Source organism: Callithrix jacchus, chromosome 12 (genome assembly GCF_049354715.1).
Source record: "Callithrix jacchus isolate 240 chromosome 12, calJac240_pri, whole genome shotgun sequence".
NCBI classification, from domain to species: Eukaryota; Metazoa; Chordata; class Mammalia; order Primates; family Cebidae; genus Callithrix; species Callithrix jacchus.
In genome coordinates this window covers 103,643,177-103,661,220 of record NC_133513.1, presented here as the reverse complement: position 1 = coordinate 103,661,220, position 18,044 = coordinate 103,643,177, and the positions used below count along the sequence as shown (strand labels likewise).

Sequence of the window (18,044 nt, the reverse complement as noted above, 5' to 3'; positions counted from 1 at the left end):
GCTGTGCAGATGGGAAAGAGATATGATCACCCAAGTTCATGGAGCGGTGTCACTTGATTAGCAGAGCTCAATGACTGTTTATCACGGTCCATCTTGCAGCAACTTGGCGATCCACATGTTTCTCTACCTAAGACTTTAAACTTCTTGAAGACTGGGCCTCCTTTTTGAAGACCCAATGCATGCTAGGCATGCAGTCAGAGCCCAAGCCGTCAAGTCCTTGGGGGGGATATGGGCAGACCAGGATCAAGGTTTCCAGGCACCACCTTAGGAAACCTAGCGCACTTACAGTAGGTGCCGGATAAAGCATTTTCTGTGATAATGGTGATCCTGCCTTCCTTGCCTGCTATTCTCACTCCCCAGATGATTCACATGCAGCAAAAACATCCGCTTTGGCTTCAGAGGAAGAATGTTCCCTCCCTGAGTCTTGTGCCAGACCTCCGCCAGGGCAATGATATGACCCAGCACACCCATGGCTGCAGGGATATTACTGGGCATGTCAAGGTGACTCTTTGTGGGGAGAAGCCAGGAATTCAATGGAAGAAAGTTTGAATAACTGATCTCTTCTCCCCACTCACAGGGCTTCAAGTCAATGGTTCCTGCTCTGCCTCCAGAAACAGAATTGAGAAAAACTTGATGAAGCACTCCAGGAATTCAATGGAAGAAAGTGAATAACTGACCTCTTCTCCCCACTCACAGTGCTAATGTGATTTGATTCAATGGTTCCTGCCCTGCCTCCAGAAACAGAACTGAGAAAATCTTGACCAAGCACTCTCAGGAAATAGCAGGTAGGAGGTGAGGCCCCAGGAAACATCTTCAGACTTCCCTTCTCAACAAAGAAATCACAATTTTGCTGAAAGACTACTTCAGTTCTGCAGCTCCCAGCTTGGAGCAATTTCAACCCAAGCAGCCTGCCACCTGTTGGAGCAGACGTTTTACAGGTAGTCCAGTGTGGTGTATTCTGAAGCATCACTAGCTGGTGTGGTGTATTCTGAAGCATCACTAGCTGGTGTGGTGTATTCTGAAGCACCACTAGCTGGTGTGATGTATTCTGAAGCATCACTAGCTGGTGTGGTGTATTCTGAAGCACCACTAGCTGGTGTGGTGGATTCTGAAGCACCACTAGCTGGTGTGGTGTATTCTGAAGCACCACTAGCTGGTGTGATGTATTCTGAAGCATCACTAGCTGGTGTGGTGGATTCTGAAGCATCACTAGCTGGTGTGATGTATTCTGAAGCATCACTAGCTGGTGTGGTGGATTCTGAAGCATCACTAGCTGGTGTGATGTATTCTGAAGCATCACTAGCTGGTGTGGTGGATTCTGAAGCATCACTAGCTGGTGTGGTGGATTCTGAAGCATCACTAGCTGGTGTGGTGTATTCTGAAGCATCACTAGCTGGTGTGGTGTATTCTGAAGCATCACTAGCTGGTGTGGTGGATTCTGAAGCACCACTAGCTGGTGTGGTGGATTCTGAAGCACCACTAGCTGGTGTGGTGTATTCTGAAGCACCACTAGCTGGTGTGATGTATTCTGAAGCATCACTAGCTGGTGTGGTGGATTCTGAAGCATCACTAGCTGGTGTGATGTATTCTGAAGCATCACTAGCTGGTGTGGTGGATTCTGAAGCATCACTAGCTGGTGTGATGTATTCTGAAGCATCACTAGCTGGTGTGGTGGATTCTGAAGCATCACTAGCTGGTGTGGTGGATTCTGAAGCATCACTAGCTGGTGTGGTGTATTCTGAAGCATCACTAGCTGGTGTGGTGTATTCTGAAGCATCACTAGCTGGTGTGGTGGATTCTGAAGCATCACTAGCTGGTGTGATGTATTCTGAAGCATCACTAGCTGGTGTGGTGGATTCTGAAGCATCACTAGCTGGTGTGGTGTATTCTGAAGCATCACTAGCTGGTGTGGTGTATTCTGAAGCATCACTAGCTGGTGTGGTGGATTCTGAAGCATCACTAGCTGGTGTGGTGGATTCTGAAGCACCACTAGCTGGTGTGGTGGATTCTGAAGCACCACTAGCTGGTGTGGTGGATTCTGAAGCATCACTAGCTGGTGTGGTGTATTCTGAAGCATCACTAGCTGGTGTGGTGTATTCTGAAGCACCACTAGCTGGTGTGGTGGATTCTGAAGCACCACTAGCTGGTGTGGTGTATTCTGAAGCACCACTAGCTGGTGTGATGTATTCTGAAGCATCACTAGCTGGTGTGGTGGATTCTGAAGCATCACTAGCTGGTGTGATGTATTCTGAAGCATCACTAGCTGGTGTGGTGTATTCTGAAGCATCACTAGCTGGTGTGGTGGATTCTGAAGCATCACTAGCTGGTGTGGTGTCTTCTGAAGCACCACTAGCTGGTGTGGTGGATTCTGAAGCATCGCTAGCTGGTGTGGTGGATTCTGAAGCATCGCTAGCTGGTGTGGTGGATTCTGAAGCATCACTAGCTGGTGTGGTGTATTCTGAAGCACCACTAGCTGGTGTGGTGGATTCTGAAGCATGACTAGCTGGTGTGGTGTATTCTGAAGCATGACTAGCTGGTGTGGTGTCTTCTGAAGCACCACTAGCTGGTGTGATGTATTCTGAAGCATGACTAGCTGGTGTGGTGTATTCTGAAGCATCACTAGCTGGTGTGGTGTATTCTGAAGCATCACTAGCTGGTGTGGTGGATTCTGAAGCATCACTAGCTGGTGTGGTGGATTCTGAAGCATCACTAGCTGGTGTGGTGTATTCTGAAGCACCACTAGCTGGTGTGGTGGATTCTGAAGCATGACTAGCTGGTGTGGTGTATTCTGAAGCACGACTAGCTGGTGTGGTGGATTCTGAAGCACGACTAGCTGGTGTGGTGGATTCTGAAGCATGACTAGCTGGTGTGGTGTATTCTGAAGCACCACTAGCTGGTGTGGTGGATTCTGAAGCATGACTAGCTGGTGTGGTGTCTTCTGAAGCACCACTAGCTGGTGTGGTGTATTCTGAAGCATCATTAGCTGGTGTGGTGGATTCTGAAGCATCACTAGCTGGTGTGGTGGATTCTGAAGCATCACTAGCTTGAAGGCCCCACATCACAGCATCAGTTTTGTTTTGTTCTATCACTGCCACAGAGACAAACGGGTTCTGCACACACACTGGCAGATGGGATTTGTTTGTCTCTTTTGATGGCGAAGGATTGACTTCAGAACACAAGCCCTGAAGTCAATAGCCCTGACTGGGACCCTTGTGTGGTCTCTTTCCCGGTAACTTTGGGCTAGTCCTGGAATCTTTCTGAGCCTCAGTTTCTGCGGAGTGGTTTAGAAGAGTAGATTGTTTAGAATACAGTGTCTGTCATGTGCTAACAAATGAATAATGTTATTTTTTTGACATGGAAGATAAGCCTATAACTGAAGTAAAACTCAGACTCAACACTTAAGAAATTTCATATAAACTGAGAATCACAATAATTCTGCCTTCCCTGTCCACTGCCACAGGAAAAGGGCCATGTTCATCTGTACAACAGGGTAAAAAATACTCAACAATAAAGACACGTAACCCAATTGAAAATAGGCAAAGGATTTGAATAGATGTGTCTCCAAAGAAGATATGCGAATGACCATTAAACACCTGAGAAGATGTGCAACATCGTTAGTCACTAAGGAGATGCAAATCAGAACCACAATGCGATTCCCCTTCATACCCACTAGAGCGGCTAAAATCAAAAAGATGATCCTAAGGGTTGCAAGAATATAGAAAAATTGGAATCCTCCTTCATTGCTAGTGGTATTGGCGTAAAATGGTGTAGCCACTTTGGAAGACAGTTTGGATGCTCCTCAAAACCTTACACCCAAAGTTACCATCTGACCCAGCAATTCCACCCTTACATTATCCTATTTACATGAAATGCCCAGATCAGGCAAATCCACAGAGACAGGAATTTGATTAGTGGTTGCCAGAGGATGAGGGAAGGGGAAAGGGAAGGGATGGGGAACAAGCGCTAATGGGCATGCAGTTTCTTTTGTGGGTATAAAAATATTCTGGAATTAGTGGTGATGAATTACAGCTCTGTGAGTATATAACCACTTACTTGTATATTTTAAATGGTGAATTTTATGATATGTAACTTATACCTCAACAAAGCTTTTATTAACAAAATGGTACCCACCTCCTACCTTATAGGGTTGGGGGAAGAATTTTTTTGTTTTTTTTAAGATGGAGTCTCACTCTGGCACCCAGGCTGGAGTGCAGTGGGGTGATCTCGGCTCACTGCAACCTCTGCCTCCTGGGTTCAAGTAATTCTCCTGCCTCAGCCTCCCGAGTAGCTGGGATTATAGGCGCGTGCCACAATGCCTGGCTAACTTTTATATTTTTAGTAGAAATGGGGTTTTTGCCTTGTTGGCCAGGCTGATCTCAAACTCCTGACCTCAAGTCATCTGCCTCCTGAAGTGCTGGGATGACAGGTGTATGCCACCACGCTTGGCCTGCTGGGAGAATTATATGAAGTCCCCAGTACATGTGTCAGCCTTAGAGCTCTGTTTGTCAATAGTACCAGAGGTGTAATTACTATTATCACTATCCTCCAAAGTTACCTGGAGCACAAATAGAAGCATCAAATAAACTGATAACAGTGATTCATTCTGGGGCAAGATCTGAGATTGAGAGCAGTGGAAAAAAGAGACTTTCGCTTTACGCGTAATGTTTTAATATTTTAAAGGAGCATGCATTTATCTATTATTTGTGTAATTAAATTTTAATTTTCTCTTAGGGCTGTGAAACTACTCTGTAGGATATTATAATGGAAGATACATGTCATGACATGTTTGTTCAAACCCATAGAATACACAACACCAAGGATGCTCCCCAGTGTAAACTACGGACTCTGAGTGATCACGATGTGTCAATGCGGGTCCATCAGCTGGCACAACTGCCCCACTCTGCTGGGGGATGCTGATAATGGAGAGGCTGTGCATATGTGAGGGAGGGGGTGGATGGGAAATCTCTGTACCTTCCTCTCAATTTTGTTGTGAACTTAAAACTTCTCTAAAAAATAATGTCTATTTAAAAATTAATTTTAAAATGCCTGCTGTTGTTCTTGAAATACATCTTCCCATTAATCATTTCAAATCATCTTACCTGACAATCATAAGTAAGCACTAACAGCAACTAAGAGCCAAGAAGTTTCCATAGAGGAAACACTACATCAAAAGAAAGAATGATTTCTAAGACAATTAACTTAATTGCTCTAAACTACACTATCCCCCCCAAAAAAAAATTAATCAAAGGCAGAGAAAAGGAAGGGGGCAGAGACAAGGAGATAGGGGCAGGTGCCGAAGGAGGGAGGCTTTCCCTCCCCAACTGGGAGAGGAGATAAATCTCTGTACCCCGACATCCCAGAATGCCTCGTTCTAACACCTGAAGTCTTGGCTGTACCTCCCCAGAGAGTGCCTGCTCTGCTCTCACATGCTCAGGGCTGTAGGTAAGTGAGGAGGAAGGCTCTGCAATAAATGGCCTTAATCTGCTTATCACGCCTATTTTTAGGCCTTCATTTTATAGCTTAGTGAAATGAGAAGGTGCAGAGAGATCCAAGTACTCTGCTACATTAAGATGTTCCATGAGAAACAGGGAGACACTTTCACAAGCAAAACCGGAGTCGGAAGCCACAGGTTGTTTTTGAAGATGACACCAATTAGGGAGGCTGCAGAAGAGCGTGCTGACTTGCCCTTTGGTCATGTGAAAAGGCATGGTAGGTGCAGCGATGATTTACTGCTGGGACAGACACAAACACGGACAGGCACGCACACACTCACCAGTCCTGTCCCTCTGTGGCAGAACCTACCAAGGCCCATGGGAAACGGCATTCACGAGCGCAAATGTTCACACTGCCCACTCTGAGGCCCACCAGAGGGAAGGTAGCCAGGGTTCTAACAGCAGGCTGGGCCCTCATTAGAAAGAGTCCAGGTTCAACATTTCTATATTCATTCAACGAACAGGTGAGGGACTGCGATGTGGCAGGCGTTGCTCTAGGGGCTGGAGATTCACCCAGCAGGAAACAAGACAAAGTCTCTCTTCTCATGGAAATTACATTCCAGTAGAGGATAAGTCAATGAATAACGTGTCAGGCAATGCTTAGTGCTAAGGGGAAGACTGGGGAAGGAAAGGGAGACAGAGAGTGAAGGGGGGTGACTGGATGCTTGAGATAGGGCCAGGGAAGGGTTCTCCAGGTGGCGGCAACTGAGCAGATGCCTGCAGGAAATAAGGGAGCCAGTCCTGTAGAATCCGGAAGGACAGAGCCCTCATGACTGGGATTAGTGCCCTTATAAAAGAGATCACTGCCAGCGTCCTCCTTCACCCCTCTTGCCACAGGAGGGTACAGCAAGAAGGCGTCTCCAAGAACCAGGAAGCTGGCCCTCACCAGACATCAAATCTGCGGGTGCTTTAATCTTGGATGCCCCAGCCTCCATGAGAAATAAATGTTTATTTAAGCCACCCAATATAACAGCCCACACAGAGTAAGATAGAGGTGAGGGAGGGAGGAGAAACCCTTTACATACATTATCTCATTGAATACTTAAGAGGCACATATTATAATCCTTGTTTACAGATGGAGAAACAGATAAAGATGAGAACGCTGGATGAAATCTCTAACTGGATGGGAAAGGCCTTCCTTCCCAGGAAAGGCAAAAAACTCAGAAGCCTTCAAGAAAAAGATGAACAGATTCAAAGTCATAAAAACAAAAACAAATCCTAAAACTATACATACATAACCCATGAGACAAAAACAAAATAAAACCCATTTATAAACAAAACCAAAAGCAATATTCACAACATCAATAGCATGGCACTGAGACCTGTAATGCATTAGGAATTTCTCAAGTCAATAAGGAAGACACACAACCACATGTTTAAAAAGTTAAATTGGTGAGTATCAATTAACAGAAGGGGAAATGCAAGACAACAAGACCTCTGGGAACGTTCCCCCTCCCACCCCGGCCAGTGTTCAGAGGCATAAACAGGAACAGCAATCTCATGTGTTTTCATGTTCAAGTCTGGAAAAATTGAAACAGGGTCACCTTCAGTGTTGGTGAGGATGTGGGGAAACATATAGTCTGCTCTGCAGGTGGGAGTCTGAATCAGAACAGCCTTTTTAAAACACGCTTTGGCAGAATCTACCAAAATGTGTCACGTATATGCCGTGTAACTCAGCCATTCTATTAGGAGACTCTACCTACAGATATGTCTCCAAATGTATGCAGGAAAACAAACACTAACTTTCCCTCTACAGAAAAAGAGCAATAATAACTCAATGTCCATCAACAGCGTATTATTTAGGCATATTAACTATGGTATCAACTATGAAGTCTTTAATAAGAATGAAGTAGAATTAGGCTGGGTGCAGTGGCTCATGCCTGTAATCCAAACACTTTGGGAGGCCGAGATGGGTGGATCCCTTGAAGTCAGGAGTTCAAGACCAACCTGGCCATCATGATGAAACCCTGTCTCTACTTAAAAAAATTCAAAAATTAGCTGGGCATGGTGGCATGTGCCTGTAATCCCAGCTACTTGGGAGACTGAGGCAGAAGAATAGCTTGAATCCAGGAGGTGAAGGTTGCAGTGAGCAGAGATCATGCCACTGCACTCCGGCCTGAGCAACAGAGTGAGAGTCTGTCTCAAAAAAAGAAAAGGAAAAAAGAATAGAGTAGAATCATATGTATTAACATCAAAGATCTCAAAAAACTTGAAAAATATTATAGAAAAATACATGTAATCAGCTAGTCTATATGCTAAAAAATAAAACTATATATGCACGTATAAAAACAAATGGATAGAAATGCCAAAAGAAAAAGAAACTGGAAGTATATACCCCAAACAGCTCTCAGTTGTGACACTTTTTTTTGCAAAGGAGAGTCCAGGTGGGCAGAGGCGGGGAAGCATGGGGCCCTCCTCTGAGTACTCGGTCTTCTTTTATTTACTTACTTATTTTTTTTGAGATGGAGTTTCGCTCTTGTTACCCAGGCTGGAGTGCAATGGCGCCATCTCGGCTCACCGCAACCTCTGCCTCCTGGGTTCAGGCAATTCTCCCACCTCAGCCTCCTAAGTAGCTGGGATTATAGGCACATGCCACCATGCCCAGCTGATTTTTTGTATTTTTAGTAGAGACGGGGTTTCACCATGTTGACCAGGATGGTCTAGATCTCTTGACCTCGTGATCTACCCACCTCGGCCTCCCAAAGTGCTGGGATTACAGGTTTGAGCCACCGTGCCCGGCTGAGTACTCGGTCTTTTAAGGAAACACTATGGTGTCTGAATGTCTGTAATTATGAATTTATATATTACTTATAAAATTTAATATGTTTTAAAAACTAGAGGATGATATTGGTACTTGTATTCAAACTCTTTTAAGTGCATGTGACAGAAATCCAACCCAAAATTGCTGAAATAAAAAGAGGACGTGCTGGCTCCTGTCCTTGGGAAGTCAGGGGTGATGCTGACTCCAGGCCCACTGCATACAGGGGCAGACCATGTGGCCAAGCCTCTGTCCCCTGCCCTAGCTCTCATGCTGCTTTTCTGTTTTTCTTCATTTTCAAAGGATATTTCACATGTCACATAAAACAGATGCCCGAAGTCCCAGACTCACATTCTTTCTGAGCAGCCCTTGTGCAAAAGGGACTGTTTCTCTCCATGCACTAGTCCCAGGGGAAATGCTAACTGGGTTGCTTGGGAATGAGGTTCCTCCCTGGTACAGTGAATGGGGCCGGTGCAATGGAGCACTTTGGGCCACCTGCCGACTCCAGTGAGTGAGGAAGACCCCTGTGTGAAGATAGATCAGAACAGATTCTGAGGGAATGTGTTCTCATCCTGGGTCCACAAGGCGGGGGTAGTTTTTTTTTTTTATTGCATTTTCGGTTTTGGGGTGGAAAATGCAAGATTGTTGCATAGGTACACACATGGCAGTGTAATTTGCTGCCCAGGGTGGGGGTAGTTTTAAGGGCAAGAACTTCTCAGCGATATGCCCTACCTGCCCCCCCCGGCCCCCCACCCCCTCCCCTATCCATCCGGGGATTAGAGGTATTTGTTTTAATTTTTGTGCACATGGGAAAGAAACAAAACTCAATCACTCCAGCAGAAGTTTAAAGGAACTCCTTTCATTGGCCAGGGAATTTGGAGAAGGTGGGAATTCCTTCCAGGTTAAAAGTCCCCTTCTTCCACACCCCTTCGGAGTCCATGTTTGAATCCTCTTCCACGAACTCTCTCCTGGATTTCCCCCTCTGGGGTCCCCTTCTACCCGGTGTGGAAGGTATCTTTCCTCTCCTGGATTCCATCTTTCTGGATTCTCTCACTCAATGTAAGACAAGCTTTCCTTCCTTGGTTTTCCCCCTCTGGGAATCCTTCTCACTCAGTGTGAGAACGGCTTTTCCTTCTCACTCAGTGTGAAAGCCAGCTGTTACTCTCTTTCTCTCTACCTAAATAAATTACTTTCTGCAAAATTTTGGGTCCTTTATTTACTTTACCAGTGCACTGCATCTGGCATGGTCCCCTTTCCCATTCTTGGGTGAGAGAGAGACCAAGGACCCAAAAAGACATTCTCTCAGGGGAGCTATGCCTCCCCTGCACCCCAAAACCCAGTCACAATTCTATGACTGCCAGCCACAGTATGACCACGTGGGATGCATGAGGAGGTCCCCTCAAGGAATCAAAACCACGGGAAGAGAGATGGGAAAGTGTGGCAGGTAGATGGAGTAACAGACACCATGATCCACTATAGATCAGAAGGGAACAAGATCTAACGTGAGACCCAACCTTGCACAACCAGTCAATAGCAGGGGTGGGATTGAAGTCAGGCGGGAGAGACTTCAAAGTCTCTCCACTTCACACTCAGTTTATTCCAGATCGCTGAGGACATTGATGCCATCTCTACAGGAAGCTCTGCATAAGCGAAGGGGGTTCTTGGGGGTCTGTCACTCCGGAACTCCAGTAAACCCATCACATTCCATAAGTTTCCCTGCAGATTATCATCCTTCAAACAAAATGGGATTTTCACAGATAGAATTTTTCTGGGGAGAGAGAGAGAGAGAAATGGAGGAGAAGGAGGACAGTAGAATATGAGATTGGAAGGTCCCAACAGTACTTCTAAAGAATAGGAAAGAAGGCCGGGTGTGGTGGCTCACGCCTGTAATCCCAGCACTTTGGGAGGCCGAGGCGGGTGGATCACGAGAGATCGACACCATCCTGGTCGACATGGTGAAACACCATCTCTACTAAAAATACAAAAAATTAGCTGGGCATGGTGGCGCGTGCCTGTAATCCCAGCTACTCGGGAGGCTGAGGCAGGAGAATTGCCTGAACCCAGGAGGCGGAGGTTGTGGTGAGCTGAGAACACGCCATTGCACTCCAGCCTGGGTAACAAGAGCGAAACTCCATCTCAAAAAAAAAAAAAAAAAAAAGAATAGATAAGAATGAGGGTGTAGTGAATTAAATATGAAGGCTGTCCCTGTAGACCACATTCACCAACCTCATCATTTATTAAACACCTTATTTTGCATTGCAGAAGGAGCTGCCTAGAGAGAGTGAAGGAGGCAGCACAGAGGCAGGACAGGCTCTGTCCTCAGAAGCCTGCGGTTGAGGACTGCCACACTAGTGCAGGGGCCTATCACAGAAACCACAGACAAGGCAAATGTGACATCAAACATTTCTTTATGCAAAATCCAAACGATGAAAAACAATCAACCAATATTTAAAAACACAGTTACAAGAAGGATAACCATCGCAGTTGTAAATTCAAATTTTCCATGTTTTAATTCTTTTACTCCTGACTCCAGTCATTTATTCCCCATGAATGTGCACCCTCAAATACCCACTGCCTTCTGAACTCTGATCACCACTTCTTGTACTCTCACTCCAAGTTAGGACATAATAACTTGCAATATTAGATCACCCAGATGGCAACTGCATGAATGGAGGTAGACAGTACATTTTTAAGTATGCCAGATGTCACATAACTGAGACCTGGTCAACGGGCCTCCACCTAGGCCCACAGAGCAGGAGAAGCCAGGTGCGCTGGGGCTCTGGGGTGAGGGTGGTATGCAGTTGTCAGACTTGTTCCATGGCAGGACATGAGGCTAAGCCTTGCCCAGGAAGGAGGGTCTGGGGCCCCCTTAGGGGACTGCTTCTGCCCCTAATCATGCACCTACCATTCTGTCTCCCTGTTACTAGGAAAAGGAAAAGACCAAGACCTTCACACAGAGGATGCCTACGTTATTTATTAGTCTTTTCCAGACTGAGCAACTGGGAATACATAGCTCACTTTTCATCAAGAACATGATAAAAAGCTTGTGGAGAGACTTCTAGTGCTCACCCTCATCCCGTTCTTTTCTTCTGGGCACACAGGAAGATTACACTTTCTGCCTCCCTTGGAGTTAAGTGGGGACCATGTGATTAGTTCTGGCTGATGGGCTGTGAGTAGATGTGATGCCATCTCCAGGCTGGCATGAGACCCTTCAGGACTATAATTGTAATTGTAATGTAATTGCTGGGGTGAGACCCTTCAGTGCTCTCTTCCCTGTCTCAGTGATCAAAGCCACACATTCCAGTTAGCTCAGCTATAAGACAGTAGAACCCCAGCCATCCTGAGTCCCTGAGGAATTATATGAAGCAGCCCCTCAATATCCACCCAACCAAATCCTGTAGGATTTGTGAATGAGTGAGAAAGAAAATTGTTGTTATGTTAAGCCTCTGGGGTTTTGTGGCTACAGCATAAACCTAACCTATCATGACTTAACAAAAAAGCCTTCAGTCCAGTGGAGGGCTAAGATATGTACATAAATAAGTACAATGCAGCAAAGGAAAACTGACATTTGATGGCCTGACCCATCTACCAATGTTTGATGAAGGAGTGGATGCATGGCTGACACAGAAGTGCTGCAGACAGTGTGACGACAGGTGATGGAAACATTCACTTCCACTTGGGAGTTAATCAGTAAAGAGTGATGGAGCAGAGGAAATACAAATATTAACAAATTAAGGGTTTTTTTTTTTTTTTTAGCTTTTTGTTCTTGTTGTTTTTAGACAGAGTCTCACTGTGTCGCCCAGGCTGGAGTTCAGTGGTGTGATCTTGGCTTACTATAGCCTCTGCCTCCCTGGTTCAAGCGATTCTCCTGCCTCAGCCTCCCAAGTAGCTGTGATTACAGGAATCCACCACCATTCCTGGCTAATTTTTATATTTTTAGTAGAGATGGGGTTTCACCATGCTGGCCAGACTGGTCTCAAACTCCTGACCTCAAGCGATTCTTGAGCCCAAAGTGCTGGGATTATAGGCTCGAACCGTCACTCCCAGCCAACAAACTATGCTTTGAAAACCTATTGGGTTACTGATATTATTTCCATCAACATCATTTAGGAAGGCAGTTCTTTTTCCCTGGGCCACTCCTCCAACAAGTGCCTTGAAGACCAGGTGACAATTCAAGCCAGCTGAAGCCTCCACCCTGAGCTGCTGGGTCTCCAACCAGGTCAACTAATAGAGAAGGATTCTTCTTGGAAGATGAACCACGTTGCCCCTTTTCAAGAATTCTATGGGGGCTAAGTACCACCGGGAAGGACTGCCTCACCTGGCGCTCTATCTGCTGCTCCTGCTGGTGACTCCCATTGGGCAAGAGCCACCCACAGCTCCCAGAGGCCGTTCCTGCTCTCTTGGGGCAGCAGCTCCTCCCGACAGCTGACAGCAGCTGCTCTCATCGCACGTCTCTCAGCAAGTCCTGGAGGCAGAAGATGCTGCTTTCAAGTAACGGCATCTTCTAGGAGTACCTTGGGTTGGAAGCTCCTGGGTCCTCATTGTCTGGCCCCTCTAGGAGTTCCTAGGAGCCCAGATGGCCACACGGTCAGCTCAGTGTGACTACAACCCCTGCAGAGCACGGCAGCAGACAGGCCAGTGCGAGGCCAGCTTTATTTGTTGCAGCAAGGGAACTAGAGACATCTGCCAAAGAATACTCCTTTATACAACCTTTTCATTGCCCTCCAAGCACTGCAGATACGGTTATATTGCTACCTACCCAGAATGGGCAAGACCCAGGTTCATGAGCTCTTGAGTCTGGGAACACTTTCTTCTTTCTTAAGAGGGTCTCTCATAATTCCCTAATCCCAAACTTATGCCAAGGCTCAAGTTTCTACTCAGTCAGCTCAGCACACCCCAAAGTCCTCTTCCCATATCCCATCTTCAGAATTAGGAGCACTGCCATGACTCTAACTCCAGGCACAGATCTGCTTGGCCAGGTCCTCACAGTAGATGGGTAAGCTTCACTTTAGTAACATTCCTGGGTGATGATCCTTTGGGGCATGTATCTTCTAGGGATTAATACGTCTGAATGTCATCAGTCTTCACAACAAAGTATTTCTTACTGTTCCAACTACCCTAAAAAGGCAGCCCTTAGGAGGCTGGAGAATGCACTGGCATAGGAATGAGGAGCCTGGGATTGTGGTTCTAGACTTGCCTCTTACTAGCTGTGAAATCTGAAAAAATAACCACCTCCCTAAGCTTCCATTTATTGATCCATAAATTGAGGCCAGATCTGCTCCACCCACTTTAGGGAATGGTGGTGAGATGGACATTAAATTCATGAATGTGGGTCTCTTTCAAAACACTATACAAATGCTGAGTAGAATTTGTCCATTTATTCTTTAATTTGCCAGTAATGCATATAGTTAAATAATAAAAATTCATCAGCAATGCCATAAACGCCCAGTTGCAGTCCTGAATTCTTTTTTTTTTTTTTGAGTCTGATCTTATTTATTTGTTACTCAAAAAATCTTATTTCTGACTGGATTCAGACTTAGAAGTAGAAGCTCACAGAGACGAAAGTCTGCGTCTCTTCGCAATTTGTTCCTGGCGCTTCTCTTTAGCCTCCTTCATTCTCTTGGCCAAAAGTTTAGCATATTCTGCGGCCTCTTCCTTGTTTTTCTTAGTACGCTGCTTCTTCAGAGCAATACGCTGCTGTTTGTGCTGCAGGACACGTGGAGTAACAAGACGCTGAATCTTGGGTGCTTTGGTCCTAGGTTTCTTACCTTCTTTGTTTAAGGGCTTTCTTACAACATACTGGCGGACGTCATCTTCTTTAGAGAGATTGAAAAGTTTGCAGATTCTGCTAGCTCTTTTGGGCCCCAGGCGACGAGGCACGGTGGTATCAGTTAGTCCAGGAATATCCTTCTCTCCTTTTTTTACAATGACCAAGTTGAGAACACTCAGATTAGCATCCACAATGCAACCACGAACTGATTTTCTCTTTCTTTCTCCAGTTCTCCTTGGTCGGTAACAGGAATGCCCCTTACTCAGTAGCAGGCGGACACGGCCATGGGTCAGGACACCTGCTTCATGGGGAAACCTTGTTTGTCATTCCTACCACTGATTTGGACCATATAACCCTTCCATTCTTCACCCAGAGCGTCAGCGGCAACTTCTGTTGCCATACGCTTCTCATAAAAAGTACAAAGTTTGCGTTCATCATCCACTTCAATGAGTTTCTGGCAGCCAGTGGCTGGGAAGGAGATGTTCAGCTTCATCTTCAGTTCTGAATTCTTAAATGGCTACTCTGCTTCTTTAGTGTGCAAAGTATTGCAAGGGATGCAAGAGATTTAAGCCCTCATCTTTGCTCCCTAGTTATTTACCTTAGTAAGGGTTATAGTCTTATTACACCTAAAATGAGAGTGGAGAGGACTCAGGATATCATCCAAGCCATGTTCCTTACTTAACAGTGAGGAAACTGAGGCCCAGAAAGATCATCTAATAACCAGCAACAGTTATAATACTAGCTAAACCTAGTGCACGTTACTCCATGCAGGGGACTTGTTAGGACCACACAGCAGATCTGTGGCCAAGCCAGGCCTGGAATCCTAGTGTTGGCTCTTTGGCGTGGGCTCCTTCCACATATTTTCCTTATAAATCCACTTCTCTGCATCTGCCCTGTTAGTCGAGCCTGTATGTCAACTACTTCCCTTCTGTGATTCTCACACCAAAAGCCTTCAACAGCAGAGAGAATACAGCAAGCACTGAGAGAGTGGACAGAATGAAATAAGTATCACAAGAGGTATCCTGGGGGAAACTGAGGCACTCAAAGAGGAAGGAAAAGACACTTAAAAATATGGAAGCCGAAGTGAGGGATGACCCGGGATGACGGCAACCACTTTAGGATACTCTACAGAGGGTGTAATAGATGTGCTGGGGAATTACAGAGAAGACCAGAAACAGTTTATGACAAATAGAATTATACAGTGGCATCCAGGTGGTGAAGTACACACTCATGACATAACTGAAAGGTAATTATTGGGGTCTATAAATCAGTTTTTGGGGGGCAGGGGCATGGAGTCTTGCTCTGTCACCCAGGCTGGAGTTCAGTGGTGTGAGCTCAGCTCACTGCAATCTCTGCTTCCCAGATTCAAGTGATTCTCCTGCCTCAGCCTTCTGAGGAGCTGAGATTACAGGTGCCCACCACCATGCCCAGATAATTTCTATATTTTTAGTAGAGACAGGGTTTCACCAGTTTGGCCAGGCTGGTCTCAAACTTCTGACCTCAAGTGATCCACCTGCCTTGGCTTCCCAAAATGCTGGGACTACAGCCATGAGCCACCATGCCTGGCCTCTAGCTCAGTTTTTATTGGCCTCAATCAATAAAGACTGAAATATTCTAGCGAGTCTCCTCATGTCATGCTCAGACTATGATGGTAGCTACTAAATTGCAGTAGCTTTTCATTTTAAAAGACTCATCTCTGTTCACAGTGATTACTACTAATACCACCACTATTATTGCTACTGGAATACACAACCACACATACAAACATACACAATATCTTAGGGATGACAAAAATGAGGGCCGGAGCCGGCATTCGACTTGCCTGCAAGCTACTCAATGAACTCACAATGAACTAATTCTACCTGAGCACCTTGTTCGGTTGGATGCATCATTTCCTACTGAAGAATGGCACAGAATAATAAAAAATGTGATCTTAATTAAAATATATGATAATTCAACTGGGGAAAAAAGAAAATAAAATGTTACTTCCATAGGTGGGTCCTATCAAGTATATCAATAATACTTACTATTACCGATACAAATAAGAGATTACCATTACTAATATTAATAAGCTTCCCGAATCTGCAACAATGCCAGCACTCTCTTGTGGAGGAGGAAGGGTTAATTCCCACTGTCGATCAACAACACATTACCTTACGATAGATATTACATGAGTAACAACAATAAACAGCGGTGAGGGACAGGGCAAAACAAAAGATACAATCCCTGTCTAGGAATTCAGAACCTAGTAGGTAGGAAGAGAGCACATCTGTAAAACTCTGAAGTCCTGTTTTCCTAGTACCTAGCATTGTATGCAGGTTATACTCACTAAGCATTGTGGGATAAATGCATGAATACATCAATAATTCTTCTGGATCAGACTGATAGATAAAGGAGGCTGGCTTATGAAAGAGTCTCGGCCAGGCGCGGTGGCTCATGCCTGTAATCCCAGCACTTTGGGAGGCCGAGGCGGGTGGATCACGAGGTCAAGAGATCGAGACCATCCTGGTCAACATGGTGAAACCTCGTCTCTACTAAAATACAAAAAATTATCTGGGCATGGTGGTGCGTGCCTGTAATCCCAGCTACTCAGGAGGCTGAAGCAGGAGAATTGCCTGAACCCAGGAGGCGGAGGTTGCGGTGAGCCGAGATCGCACCATTGCACTCCAGCCTGGGTAACAAGAGCGAAGCTCCGTCTCAAAAAAAAAAGAAAGAAAGAAAGGAAGAGTCTCAGTTCACAGGGTGCCAACATAGAATGCCTTCATTTTTAATATAACTACCCCATCTGGGCAATGTCAACCCCTTCCCTGTCTTTCCCCCTAAGTGGGGACTTCCTTAAAGTCATCTTGACCTTAAAGTCATCCCTCGAATTTTTCCATCACTTGCAATTATCCAGTCTCATTAAGATTTCTAACATTCAGCTCAGTTCATTTCAAAACTTCAGTCTCATAGCTGGTTCGACATTCTTTTCGTCCCCTCCTCCACACCAGGCAAGAGCTATGCAGTGGTGGTAGCTTGGAGTAAAGGAGTAGCAGTGGCCTGTCCACAGCTTCCTTCTCCTGGCCTCATTTTTTTTTTGAGATGGAGTTTCACTCTGTCTCTCAGGCTGGAGTGAAGTGGCATGATCTCAGCTCACTGCAGCTTCCACCTTCTGGGTTCAAGTGATTCTCCTACTCAGCCTCCCCAGTAGCTGGGATTCCAGGTGTGCACGACCACACCCAGCTTATTTTTGTATTTTTAGTAGACACGGGGTTTCGCCACATTGGCTAGGCTGGTTCTCCTGGCCTCTTTCCTGCACCACTGGATAGTGGTGGCCACGATCGTCCAGCTGGACCCTAATCATGCACGTACCCCACAAGTCCTCCATGGTCTTCGGCTGGGTGACAGTAGCAAGAGCCTCCTCCCAAATGGCTTTTCTAGATGACCCTGGAGAAATCTGGATTCCCCTCTAGGGGTGCATCTCATGACAATCTTCACATGTAGGAGCCTTCTGGTTCCCCAAGCAACAGCAGTCCCAGCCGACTGTGGCCTTTACATCGCCTGCCTGGCTCCACAAGTCCAGAGCCTGGGGCTCACATGGAGCCTGTCTTTGGGCTAGGGCTGCCCGACCTCACTTTCTCCTGTGCCAGGAGCCCAGGGAAGGCAGCAGGTCCTGATGCTGCACGTGTCCAACTGGAAAGCTGGATGCCAGGATGCTCCATCTTCACAAGAAACTTTGGAAAAAGGAAGCCCCATCATATATCTCCCAAAGGGGAAAAGGGAGGGAAGGACCAGCTTCTATCCAAGAAAATTGCATTCTCCAAAATGTGAGCTTCTCTCTCCCGCCTCAGTCCTTCCTACTGGGGCTGGGAGTTTAATTGGGAGGCAGAGAACTGAAGATGGAAAAGCAGCTCTCTTATGAGACCCAGTGGGGCAGCCCCAATATTCAGCTCTCCAACCTCAGCACCAGAGGCACCATGAGATGGGGCTGGCAGCAGGATCCACCTCCTGGCTGTTGAGAGGATTAAATAGCAACCACATGGGA

At 46.0% G+C, this 18,044-nt stretch overlaps 1 protein-coding gene and 1 pseudogene across 3 annotated transcripts in view; both read right to left on the bottom strand.

The window, feature by feature from the left end:
* The window catches only part of RBM20 (RNA binding motif protein 20), a 207,810-nt gene that overhangs the window by 121,346 nt on the left and 68,420 nt on the right, over positions 1-18,044 (bottom strand). The gene's annotated exons all lie outside the window — the stretch shown is intronic.
* Positions 13,716-14,517, bottom strand: LOC144578750 (small ribosomal subunit protein eS6 pseudogene; annotated as a pseudogene).